Source organism: Tamandua tetradactyla, chromosome 5 (genome assembly GCF_023851605.1).
Source record: "Tamandua tetradactyla isolate mTamTet1 chromosome 5, mTamTet1.pri, whole genome shotgun sequence".
Lineage (NCBI taxonomy): Eukaryota > Metazoa > Chordata > Mammalia > Pilosa > Myrmecophagidae > Tamandua > Tamandua tetradactyla.
In genome coordinates, this window is record NC_135331.1 from 84,862,595 (window position 1) to 84,875,151 (window position 12,557).

Genomic DNA, 12,557 nt, shown 5'->3' on the forward strand with positions numbered 1-12,557 from the left:
AGTTCCAGCGACTGCAGCCACTGTGATAATTCCAATGATTCCAATGACAGGTGCAATAATGAGTCCAATTAGTCTCTTAATCTTTTTCAGATATTCTTTTGCCAAATGGATCAGGATATGTGTTTCTGGAGAGGATTGCCAGGATCTTGACATCTGCACTGGCAGCCGAATATCTCTTCTTCTCCTTGCTATAATCATCTCATTTTCCTGCAACAAAAATGTCTGGAGACAAGTGAATAGAGAACAATTCTCACAATTAAAAGTTTGATTTCTTATATGCATATGACCTTTAACAAATACATATGGATCTCTAGTACATATTTGCATATAGTGTTTGTGGCTGCTATTTAAAGAGAAGTTATAGTTGCTAGAATTCACTATAAAAATTGGTCCCAATCCTAGGAAAATTTTCCATAAATTTCTCAGACTAATGTTGTATTTATTATCCCAAGGATTTGGCACAAATCATCCTCTATGTATTAAACTCTGATTTAGCTTGCCTGTCCATATAGTCTCAATTATCTCTGAGTTAGAGATGGGAGGCCCCACAGGGGCCACATCTCCTACAATTTCATAGGAATCATTAATTATGATAACGGCTCGATCCATATGACATAACTGCCATCCATTCCAACTTTCTTTCCCAGATAATAGGCAAGTATCATTTGATTCCATAGGGTTAAAAGAGGGATATACACATAGATAATTATGAGAATCATTCTTGATCTTAAACCATGTAATTTGATTACTTATTGTCATACACAGTAATTCATTACTTATGCATATAGGTCTTTCTAAAAATGGAAGAGTTAAATTTGATACCATTTTTCTTCTTCCTTAAGTAGTTTTGGAAGCCTTGAATCTACTGGACCTGGGAATCCTAAACTAATATTCAGATATATTGGTAAAGTTGGATCTGCCCATGTTAGGGCCTGCAGCAGAGGTGGGTTAGGAATGTAAACCCAATAAGTATAATTATATCCCTGTCCTTCAGCAGTTAAAGTTATATGTCTTATAATGTACATTACCCATTTAGTTATTTTCACCAGAGTTGACATGTCTGGGTTTTATTCTTTTCGAGGGAATCCAAACCGAGTTTCCATCATCTGCAATGTCAAGAGCAAATTCCCTACCCCACACCTTTATCATGCCTGGTTTCCATAAATCATCCTTAACATCTTTCCAATAGATCAGCTGCAGCTGCAGTTCTGTTTGGGTTGTATCATTTTTCTTTTCCAAATTACTAAAATGTTGTTCTGCAGGAGTCTGTGATGAATTATCATAAATATTTCAAAAATTTAAAGTAAACAGTGCTTTTGCTAATTGATCTTTAGGTGTACTTATTTTCAGAACATCATCCTCCTGATCATCATCTCTCCCTTTTTGTTTTAGGAGCATAGACTTTAGCGTCCAGTTTGTTCATTCAATAATTCCTTGCCCAGAGAGATTATGTGGAATTCCTGTGATATGAGTAATATGAAAAGTAGTACAGAATTTACAAAATTGCTTTCCTGTATAAGCAGGACCATTGTCCATTTTAATAGATTGAGGGCATCTCATAACAGCAAAAGCATTAAGTAAATGTGATTGAACATGGCAGAAATGTTCTCCAGGTTGTGCAGTGGCCCATATGAAATGAAAAAAGGTGTCTATGATAACATGTATATTTTTGCATTTTACCAAAATGTGAAATATGAGTAACATCCATTTGCCATAATTCATTTGCTTTTTGACCTTGAGGATTAACCCCTCATGCAAATGGGAATGCATTTAAAGGTCCACATGTTGGACAACTTCGAACAATGTCCTGAGCTTGCTGTTTAGATAAAGATGGAAATTTCTTTTGCAGCCCTTTGCTATTAGTATGAGTCAATTTGTGAAATGTTGTGGGATCCTGAATTACCCCCACAAGAGTATCTGCTTGCTGGTTTTGTAATGACAAAGGACCTGGAAAATTAGTATGAGCTCTTATATGCATGATAAAAAGGGGGTTAATTCAACTTCTGACTAGTGTTTGTAAATGTAAAAACATTTGGGACAGTTCATCTCCTCTAAACAAAGAAGCTGTCTCAATGTGAATAACTGTTTGGCAGACATATTCAGAATCAGAAACAATATTAAGAGATTGAGGAAAATTTTGCGATACTTGAATTACAACTGCTAGTTCAGTGCACTGGGCTGAGGTATAAGGCATTTTCCAACTTTTGTTTTCCCCTGGGGTAACATATGCAGCCTGCCCATTACTACTACCATCAGTAAAGATAGTAATGGCTCCCTCTAGTGGGGAAGTCTGAACTATTTTAGGCAAAATCCATTGTATTCTTTTTAGAAATTGTAAAAGTTTTGACATAGGCAAATGATTATCGATTTGTCCTTTAAAATCACTTAATGCTATTTGCCAAGAGGTATTGAAGATAAATAGACTTTGAACCTCTTCCTTTGTGAGATCACATGCTATGCGATTAGGATTATGACCTCTTAATTGATAATATCTTTGGTGACCTTTGGCTATTAAAGAGATGATTTTTTGCAGATATGTATTTAAACATTTTTGTCAATTGTTTGGTAAAAAGATCCATTCTAAAACACCATCTTGCCAAAATAGGCCTGTGGGAGATTGCAAGGTAAAGAAAATAATAAAATCAACAGGTTTTTCTAGATCTATTTGAACAAGCTGTCCTTCTTGAATGCATTATTTAATTAATTGTAATTCTTGTTCAGCCACAGCTGTTAATTGCCTTTTGCTTAATAAATCAGATTCTCCTTGTAAAATATCAAACAGGTTCTGTAGCATATAATTAGGAATCCCTAAAGTGGCAGGTAGCAAAAATGAAAGCAGAATAAATGTCAATAGTGACATGTACCCATAGTAAATGACCAGATTTTGTAAAGTGAATTCATTGGATTGAATGAAAAGGAATGCAGGAATGAAGATTCTTTATAATTGGCTGTGCATTTTTGGTAATTTTAAATTTATTGCATGCAGGTTTTATGATATTTTCCACAATAGTGCCCAAATTCCCATTTGCTTATGTGACGGGGCCCAGTTGGGTTCTCTGGGAACTGACCAAAGGTCACCAAAATATTATCAATTAAGAGGTCATAATCCTAATCGCATAGCATGTGATCTCACAAAGGAAGAGGTTCAAAGTCTATTTATCTTCAATACCTCTTGGCAAATAGCATTAAGTGATTTTAAAGGACAAATCGATAATCATTTGCCTGTGTCAAAACTTTTACAATTTCTAAAAAGAATACAATGGATTTTGCCTAAAATAGTTCAGACTTCCCCACTAGAGGGAGCCATTACTATCTTTACTGATGGTAGTAGTAATGGGCAGGCTGCATATGTTACCCCAGGGGAAAACAAAAGTTGGAAAATGCCTTATACCTCAGCCCAGTGCACTGAACTAGCAGTTGTAATTCAAGTATTTCAAAGTCCTCTGGGAACTCCAAGAGGAGCTTCCTGGGACCTAGATATCTTTATTAAAGTACACCTCCTTCTGGGAGGATAGCCAGTCCTCCCAGCTAGAGGGCACATTTTAATTATTTCTTACCAAGGTCATACAATAGCCACATCAGTTGCATGTAATGGCAACATCAGGTGAACAGAACAGACTCCACAAGTATATTTTTTCTTTGCATTCATCCCTCGAATCTGATCTGTTCCCAACATAAGCCATGATTATTTTGGGATAAATTTAGTTTATACTTATGTAGTTCATATAAACACTGGATGAAGCATTAAAATATTTTGGCTTAAAGGAATTTAGGTATTTATATGATTTGAATATTATTTAGCCAGTAGTAGATTCATTTACAGCAAATATTATTTAGATTAATAGATTAAGCCACCTGGTTTGGAGCAAGAAAAGAAACAGTCTTTTGCTAGTATAATGATACCTAGGAGAAAATCAGTATTTTTTATACAGATAATGACACGATAAAAGTTAACATAAGTTATTCTGATAAAACACAGACTCTTTGCTTTAATACACTGACTGTCTAGGAAAAAATTTTTGTATCTTTTCATTAGAACAGGCTAAGAGTCCAAGAAAATATTGTCATTTTAGATTATTTAAATCTTTCTTGATTTTGACCATAATTTCCATTTTTTACAAACCCTCAGCAATTACTATATTAGTTCAGGCTTTGTCCTACATTTTTCTCATTTTGTAACAGTTATTCATTTCATCTTAGGATAAAATTATTCTCTTTTTCCTATTAATAAAAATGCATCTTTTATATTTTTCATACTTGTCATTATTTTAAACAAATATTTTACCGCATATAATTACCATCAAAATTAAATTTGTTTGAATAATGTTAAATACTTAAAATACTTTAGTTAATGCATGTTTGAAACATCAATATAAAGTTTTTAACAAGAATTTTCAGTTTTAAATTTCTTAAAATATTTTTCTTTAAAGGTAGCTCATTAAGAACAAGCTCAGAAATTAATTTTTCTTTATCTTGCTCTGCTAAAGGTATGGTAAAGAAGCAATCTTTTAAATCTATCATAATAATTGAGCAGTTTTTAGGAATTATAGAAACAAGAATATCTTCCCCATTTTGTTATGCTCACCACAAAGCCTTCATAACCAATTTCCATTACTTTAGATTTAAAACATTAAGGCCTTGAGGCTGAAACCAATAACAATGCTTCTGTACTAAAGAAGATCTTTTCTTTAGTACAGAAGTATTGTTATTGGTTTCTCTGAAGTCTCCATTGAGTCCCCTGTAGTTTCTAACAATGTTTTCAACACAAAAACATACTCTTCCAGCTGACTATTGTGATTACCCATTACCCTGTTGCTACAAGGAAAATGCTTACTTACCAATATGACTCAAGTCCTCTTCTATCAGCTGGACAAATGTCCCTCTAACAGAGACTTTTCCTTGGTTCCTCAATATTGTTTTGGAGTCTTCTTCTTCATGCCCTATGTTGGGCACCAGATGCTTCCTATGGAATGGAGCATGAAGGATATTAAGGAATGATGAGAAAGAGACAGGATCAGGGAATCTGAAGGTCAGCAATAACAGACAATGGACAACAGACAACTTTATTCTTAAGCAGATCCAGCCTATATACTACAGGGTGACCAAAGTTGTGCATGCATTTCCTGAGGAATCAGAGTGCTTATTTTTCAGTGCTCTCTTCCTTCATACTTAACATAACCATTTGGAGTAAACATTCTCTTCCTCCCAGACTGCTCTACATAACAATCTCCACATTTTACTGCTGCCATCACCCTGACACCAGCTGTTCCCAACAAATTCTGCAGGTCTTGTTTTAACTGTTGCTCCTACACTTTCCCCACTGAAGTATACTGAGGTCATTTTCATGAGTGTGTGTGTGTATGTATATATGTATTTCTCATTATGCACTCTTTTTGTGTTCCATTGATCCATGACTATCCTTAGGCTGGTTACTGGAGGTTTGCCATAAGTTTTGAAATCTGATCCTGTGGCTTCTCCTCCAAATACCTTCTTTAAAATGTTTTGGCTATTCAAAATCCTTTGTTTCCATATAAATTGGACAATCAGCTTGTCACTTTCTTTTTAAAAGCCTGCCATGATTTTGATTGGAATTGCATTTAAACTACATGCTGGTTTGAAATTGCTATGTACCCCAGAAAAGCCATGTTTTCTTTCCTAGTCTGGTCTTATGGGGGGTAGACCTATTGTTTGGAGTTTGAGCTTCAGTTGGATTGTTTCCATGGAGACATGACAAATCCAGTTGTGAGTGTGATATTTGATTGTATTACTTCCATGGAGATGTGACACAAGCAATTGTGAGTGTGATCTTTTGATTAGATGGAGATGTGACTCCACACATTCCCGGTGGCTCTTAAGTTGGCTAGAGTCATTTAAAAGGGGAAACATTTTGGAGAAACCTCAGATGCAGATGCTTGGAGAACAGAAGTGACAGGGCCAACAGGAGACCCAGAAATGCCCCCTGGTAAGCTACTTGAAATGACAACCATAGAAACAGCAGAAGCCTGCCACAGACCTTCCCAGATTGGCCTTCCCTGAGTCAAGGTATATTTCTCTGGATGCCTTAGTTTGGACACTTTTATGGTCTAAGAACTGTAAACTTATAACTTAATAAATTCCCTTTATAAAAGCTGTTCTATTTCTCATAAATTGCATTCTGACAGCATTTAACAAACTAATATAGATTTTGGTATCAGGAGTGGGATGCTATGATTTGCAAATACCAAATAAGTTAGAATGGTTTTTTTAATGGATAAAAGGAAAATACTGGAAGAATTGTGAGGAGCTTGATAGAGAAGGCTTAGAACACTTGAAAAGACTATTGGTTGAAATATGGATTCTAAACATACTCCTAATGAGGATTTAGATAGAAATAATGCATCTGTTATTGTGAACTGGAAGAAAGGTGATCCATGTTTTAAAGTGGCAGGGAATTTGGCCCAATTTGGCTCTTGTATGGAACCTAGAATTCAAAGGTGACCTACCATCTGGGATACTTAACTGAGGAAATTACCAAACTAAATGTGTAAAATGCAGTTGGCTGCTCCTTGCAACTTATAGTAAAATGTGAAGGGAAAGGGATAAGTTGAGAACTGAACTCTTGAGTACAAATAAAACAGAAATTGATGGTTGGAAAAAAATTTGGGCTTCCAGAAGGTGAGTCCTCAGTGGTTAGTGCCCCACATGAGGATTTAACTAAACAGGGAAGCAGTAAGCCATTGCAGGAAACGCAAGGACTGGAGATGGTGCTATTAAGAAAGGATTTGTGGAAAGTCCTCTTGTCTAATGGTTATGATCCCTGTGTACTGCATAGAAAACTGATGTGTGTTGCAGGATCTGTATAAACACAGCCACCACCAGCCTGACTAAAATGGATAAATTGAAGGAAGAATTTCTTCAGAGGCAGAACAATGGAAGCTAAGGTCTGGAGCCAGGAAATCTCAGACCAGGAGAGTGAACCCACATATTCAGGTGGAAGGGGGTAAGTTTGCCTCTGAAGCAGAGGGCAGGCCTTCTGCTTCATTCTTCAGGAAGAGTTTTGGCTTCCCAAGCCTCAGAGAGAGTGGAGTGCATAAATCGTGAATGGAGGGAGCCTGGTGATCTCCCCATTGTCAGGGTTGAGCATTTGCCCTGGAGGTGGCAGTGAGCCTGGGTGCTGCCCCAGTCTTTGGAGCAAATGGAGCCAAGAAAAATGTGGTCCTCCCAATGATTCCCAGTATTGTATCTCTCACCCCAGCATTGGCAGAGAGCAGGGCTGCTGTGTAGGCACTTGAAAAGAGAGGGACTGCCACATCCTAAAGCCCCAAGGATAAATGACTCAGACTTTGAAATCTAATGGAGTTTGCCCTGCAGGTTTTTGGAACTGTTTGGGTCCATTGACCCATGTTTTTCTTTCAATTTCTCCCTACAGTAGTGGAAATATGTATCCTATGGCTGTCCCTCCTTTGTATACTGGCAGCAGATAAATTGTTCTGAGTTTCTCATGCCTGTGACCGACTTCGATAAGATTTTACACTGTCTTTTTACTTTGTATGGTATTATTGAAATGGCTTAAGGCTTTTGTGATATTGTAATAGAATGAATGTATTTTATGTATGGAAAGAACATGTCTTTTCATGGTACAGAGGGTGGAATGTGCTGGTTTGAAACTGTTATGTACTACAAAAAAGCCACGTTTTCTTTCCTGGTCCAGTCTTGTGGTGGCAGACTTATTGTTTTGGGTTTGAACCCCATAGATTGTTTCTGTGGTGGGTGTGACCCTTTGATTAGATGGAGATATGACTCCACACATTCAGGATCACTCTTGATTAGTTGACTAGAGTCTTTTAAAAGGGGAAACATTTTGGAGAAACCTCAGATGCAGATGTTTGGATAACAGAAGCAATAGAGCCAATAGGAGACCCAGAAGTTTGGAGATACAAAAAGAAAATGCCCCCAGGGAGGCTTTTTGAAATGAAAAGCCAAAGGAACAGCAGAAGCCAGCCATATCTTTCCAGATCAGCCTCTCTTGAGTCAAGGTATCTTTCTCTGGATACCTTAGTTTGTGACACTTTCACATCTTAGAACTGTAAACTTGTAACTTAAAAAAAAATTCCCTTTATAAAAGCCATTCAGTTTATGATATATTGCATTCCAGCAGCACTTAACAAACTAATACAAACTATGAACCAACTTTGAGAGAATTAATACCTTAACAATGAATATTCCAATCCTTGATATGGCACTTTTACATAGAATATTTACATAGATTGTCATTACTCTCTCTCAGCTGTACTATGTGTATTTCAGTATAGAGATCTTGCATACTTTCATTAAATTGATACCTAATTATTTTATTATATTGATGCTATTATAAATTGAATTTCTAATCTTCATTTTCCTAATTTTATAGTACTTGCAAAATAAAATTGACTTGTGTATATCATTCTTATGCCCTGCAGTTGCACCATACTCACTTACTAATCTAGAAACTTTTTTGTCCTAGGATTTTCTATGTACATGATCATGTCACCTGCAAAATGAGACACTTTCACTTCTGTTTTGTAATCACTTCTCTTTTGCCTTTTATTTCATTTGTTTGGTAGCACATTGTGTAATAGAAATGATAAGACTGCACATCTTTGCCTTGTTCTTGATCTTAGATAGAAAGTATTCCATCTTTCACCATAAAATATTGGGCTGAAGTAAAAATAAGGACAGAATAAAAGTGTAAACAGGCACATTTAGCATTCACTTATGGCCTTACATTTTCATCCCCTTATTGCAAAGGGTCCCCCAATTGTCCTCTGAGTTTCCTGGAAGCCAACTCAAAGAGGAGTTAGTTACAAGGCCCAAAAGGTATACATTAGATAGCTATTCACAGGAAATCTGGTCATGCCTTACTGACACAGAGATATTTCTTTCCTGGACCTCAGCAAAAGAGGTATACCATGTGAAGTAGTGAAAAGCTTGCCCAACATTGTCCCTTCCATGAGTACAATACAGGCATATCTCAGAGATATTGTGGATTCAATTTCACAATATAATGCTGGACAAAAGTGGAAGGTTCTCTGCCTAATGCATATAACAGCCAAGTTAAGACACTAGGGTTTCAAAGAAAGAAAGAGTTTATTGCTAAGCACAAAGCCAGAGATTAGATGGCCTATTGATTGCTGGACAAACAGAAAATACTCAATATAATATTTTAGCTGAAAGTGTTTAATATAGTTGCCAGTAGGCAAAAAAAAGTGTTTTTTAAAATAATCTTTTCACTCCAGCAGTCTTGAAGTTATCTTAAGCATAAAAGCCATTGTTGAAATAATTTACTGTTGGTCTAATCTCAAAAACTTATTCTCTATTCCCAGAAACACTTCTTTGCTCTGTCTGTAGGTATGAAATATTATATGATCTAATATCAGCAACTTCTTCCCTTTTGAAGGACAAGATCAAAAGCCCAAATAGTCACCAATAAGAGGGGCCTACAAGGTAACAGGATATATTGACCAAATAGGTTTTCCTCTTCTATTTTTTTTTCTTGCTTTTGCTTTCTTCTGAATCCTGGCCATTTCTTTGTCTGTTTGGGCTTATAAAAGCCCAAATCACCCTTTTCACAGTGAACTGGTCTTGGACATAGAATGGGACTCCTGACCTACAGGTGATTATCCAATTAGAGATGTATTGCAAGAAAAACAAGAGATTAGAGGAAGTGCCCTAAATTCAACTCTTTGTGGGGTTGTACAAAGAAAAAAATGTTGTTAAAAGGTTTAATTTAGTGTGCCTTGAAGATTCAGAGGAAGCTGTATGGGGGGAGACTACTGCAACAGAAAAGGAAACATTGTGAGACTTATGAGGTAGAATATAGGGGACCTAGAAATACTCAGAGGCTACAGATGGATGAACATTTAGCTAATAAAGTTGAACTTAGATGTAAGAGAGTGGATAGCATGAAGGCAGTTCATTAGTGGGTCTATAAGTAATATAGCCATGTTGAAGGTGAACATTGTTGAAAGGGGTTGTATTAAACCATGTATCCCACCAATTAACACTACAAACATAAATTTTTTTGCATGAATGACTTCACAGGTATGACTCTTGTACAAAGAATATATAGTAGAGGGGTATGGGGGAAAGTACTATTGTCTACTATGGTCTGTATTTAACAGGAAAACATCAACAATCAATAACTGTTGGGGGGGAAGAGTTAAGGAGATATTTGGATTTTCTATTAAATGAGAGTGTGTTTATCAGCTATTTTTCTTTTTGGAGCAATGAAAATTGTCTAGAATTAAGAGTGTTGATGATTGTACAATTAAGTGAAGATAATGTGAGACATGGATTGTTGACTTTGGACATTAGTCATGGTTCCCAATGGATTGACATTGCTGAAGTTTACACTGACTGAGAAGTAGAATGGTGAACTACCTGGTATGCATAGGATGGACTATTATGCAGCTAGAGTAAGGAATGAAGTTGTAAGGCATACAACAAGGTGAATGAACCTTGGGGACATTATGTGATGCAAAATAGGCCAGAAACAAATGAATGAGAATTTTATGGTCTCTTTTAGAAAATACTTATAAGAAATTGGGGGCCTAGATTGTAAACTCTTATAGCAGTGACATTTAGTCTGGAGCTGTAAATGTTATTTCTAGATTTTGAGAGGCAAAGCTATGAATGTATAACCTGGGGTCTCCCTGGAACTTTGGCTACCTGTGTGACATCTAAGACTCAGAGTTGGAGTTATGAAGCTCTGAAAGTCAGCATTACTACATGCAACAACTATTAAAGAAACCAAAACAGAGATCAGACCTCAGTTTGAGATAAAAACAAAGCTGATTGGGTCAGGACTAAGGAAAATCACACTGTAGAAATAAGAAGGACATTGTATTTTAGAACTTCACCTAAGGGATGAGGCCAAAGGAAAACAGGTTTATTTTGTCCAAAATTTAAATTTTCTGTAAATCAACTTGTCTGGATAGCTCATTTAAACAATCCAAACACATGGAGATCAGAATGGAAATGAGTTTGTAATTCTGTATAGCTTAATGTAATACCCAGATACATCCTGGAGTAGGTTGGGCAGATAATTTTAAAGTATTGGCAAAGTTCCTTGAGGGATTGGAGAAAAAATATGGAACTATTAAGCTATACTACTGGGGAAACCTTTGATTCTGTCTCAAACAAGAGGGACTCCCATATCAACACACCAAGCTCTTGATCATGAGGCTTGCTCTTGTTGAAGCTTATTTCTGCAGTGGAGAAGCTAAGACTACCTATAGTTATGCCAAAGAGCTACTTCCAGAGGACCTCTTTTATTGCTCAGATGTGATCTCTCTCTCTCTAAGCCCAACTCTGCAAGGAAAATCATTACTCTCCCCACTATATGGGACATGACATAAAGGGATGAAAGTCTCCCTGGCAATGTGAGATATGACTCCCAGGGATGAACCTGGCCCTAACATTGTGGGATTGTCAACACCTTCCTGACTAAAATGGTGAAAATGTAACAAAATAAGGTATTAGTGGCTAAGAGAGTTCAAGTACAGTTGAGAGGCTATTCTGGAAGCCTCTCTCATGCTAGCTTCAGCTAGATATTCCTGTCCACCATGGTTTGCAAAACCCCAACCAAAATCATTCCTGTCAATCCTAAAGAACATGTAGGGCTTTATCTGAGATTCTACAAAAGTTTAGTGCTCCAAGATTAATTTTCAGAAAACTACAACCTCCAGAAATGCTCCTGAAAAGTCCTGAAGCCCAGAGGGGCCAGCCTCTCCAAGAACATCAGTTAGTTCCATCCTCCTATCCCATATTATCAACATCCCTCTCCAACAAGAAAAAGTTAGAATGGGTATAGCCCAAGTACCCCTAAAGATTGGGAAAAGGATCAAAGGAGAAAGAGAAGTTATAACAGAGGAGACAGGATTTAACAAATTAGTATGACTGCTGAATCATTATACTGATATCTCTTTTAGTCTCTAGTATCTTGGAGCAGCTAGAAGGAAAAACCAAAACTTATGGGACTTGTAACCCATGCCAAACCTTGAAATTTGTTCTATAATTACTTGTACAATGTATTTTGAAATGTAATGCTTTAAAAAAATATTTTTATAAATATTTAATTTATAAATATAAAGTATTTATTTTAAAATATATTTAAATTATATAATAAATATACATATAATTATATTTCACAATTTTTGAATGTTTAAAGAATTTTTAAGTAAACCTTGTGAGGTATATCAAAAGGAGCCCCTGGATGAGGTCCTAGTGGAAATACTCACTTGTAAGGAGGACCAACTGGATGACTTTCTTTCCTCCCAATTCCCATCACCTCCACCACCTGTTACTGGTGCAGGAATGGTTTCATAGTCACTGTATTCGACCTCTGTGGAGGGTAGTGACACCTCCCGATGGAGATCTGGAAGCAAGGCCATCTCCACCCCTTCCACTACCTGTGAGCCTGGCTGAGAACCCTAGCACTCCTCCAGCACCCCAATATAATCCATATGTTAAATAAATGACCTCCCCCTCTCATAACCATAGTGGTGTGCAATTTGGACAAGGTATGATCACTTCTGGGG

General features: G+C 36.6%; 1 long non-coding RNA gene across 2 annotated transcripts in view; it reads right to left on the minus strand.

Annotated features, from left to right (window-relative positions):
• Positions 1–427: 427 nt before the first annotated feature.
• The window catches only part of LOC143682579 (uncharacterized), a 31,886-nt gene continuing 19,756 nt past the window's right edge, over positions 428–12,557 (minus strand). Inside the window, exons 3-4 of one of the 2 annotated variants that reach the window (XR_013175188.1) lie at positions 4,839–4,963; positions 428–1,266 (exon numbers count right to left, since the gene is read on the minus strand). This is a non-coding gene — a long non-coding RNA (uncharacterized LOC143682579). Of the gene's footprint in view, positions 1,267–4,757; positions 4,964–12,557 lie in introns of those variants that run through there. The other variant, XR_013175187.1, reaches the window with a different exon arrangement.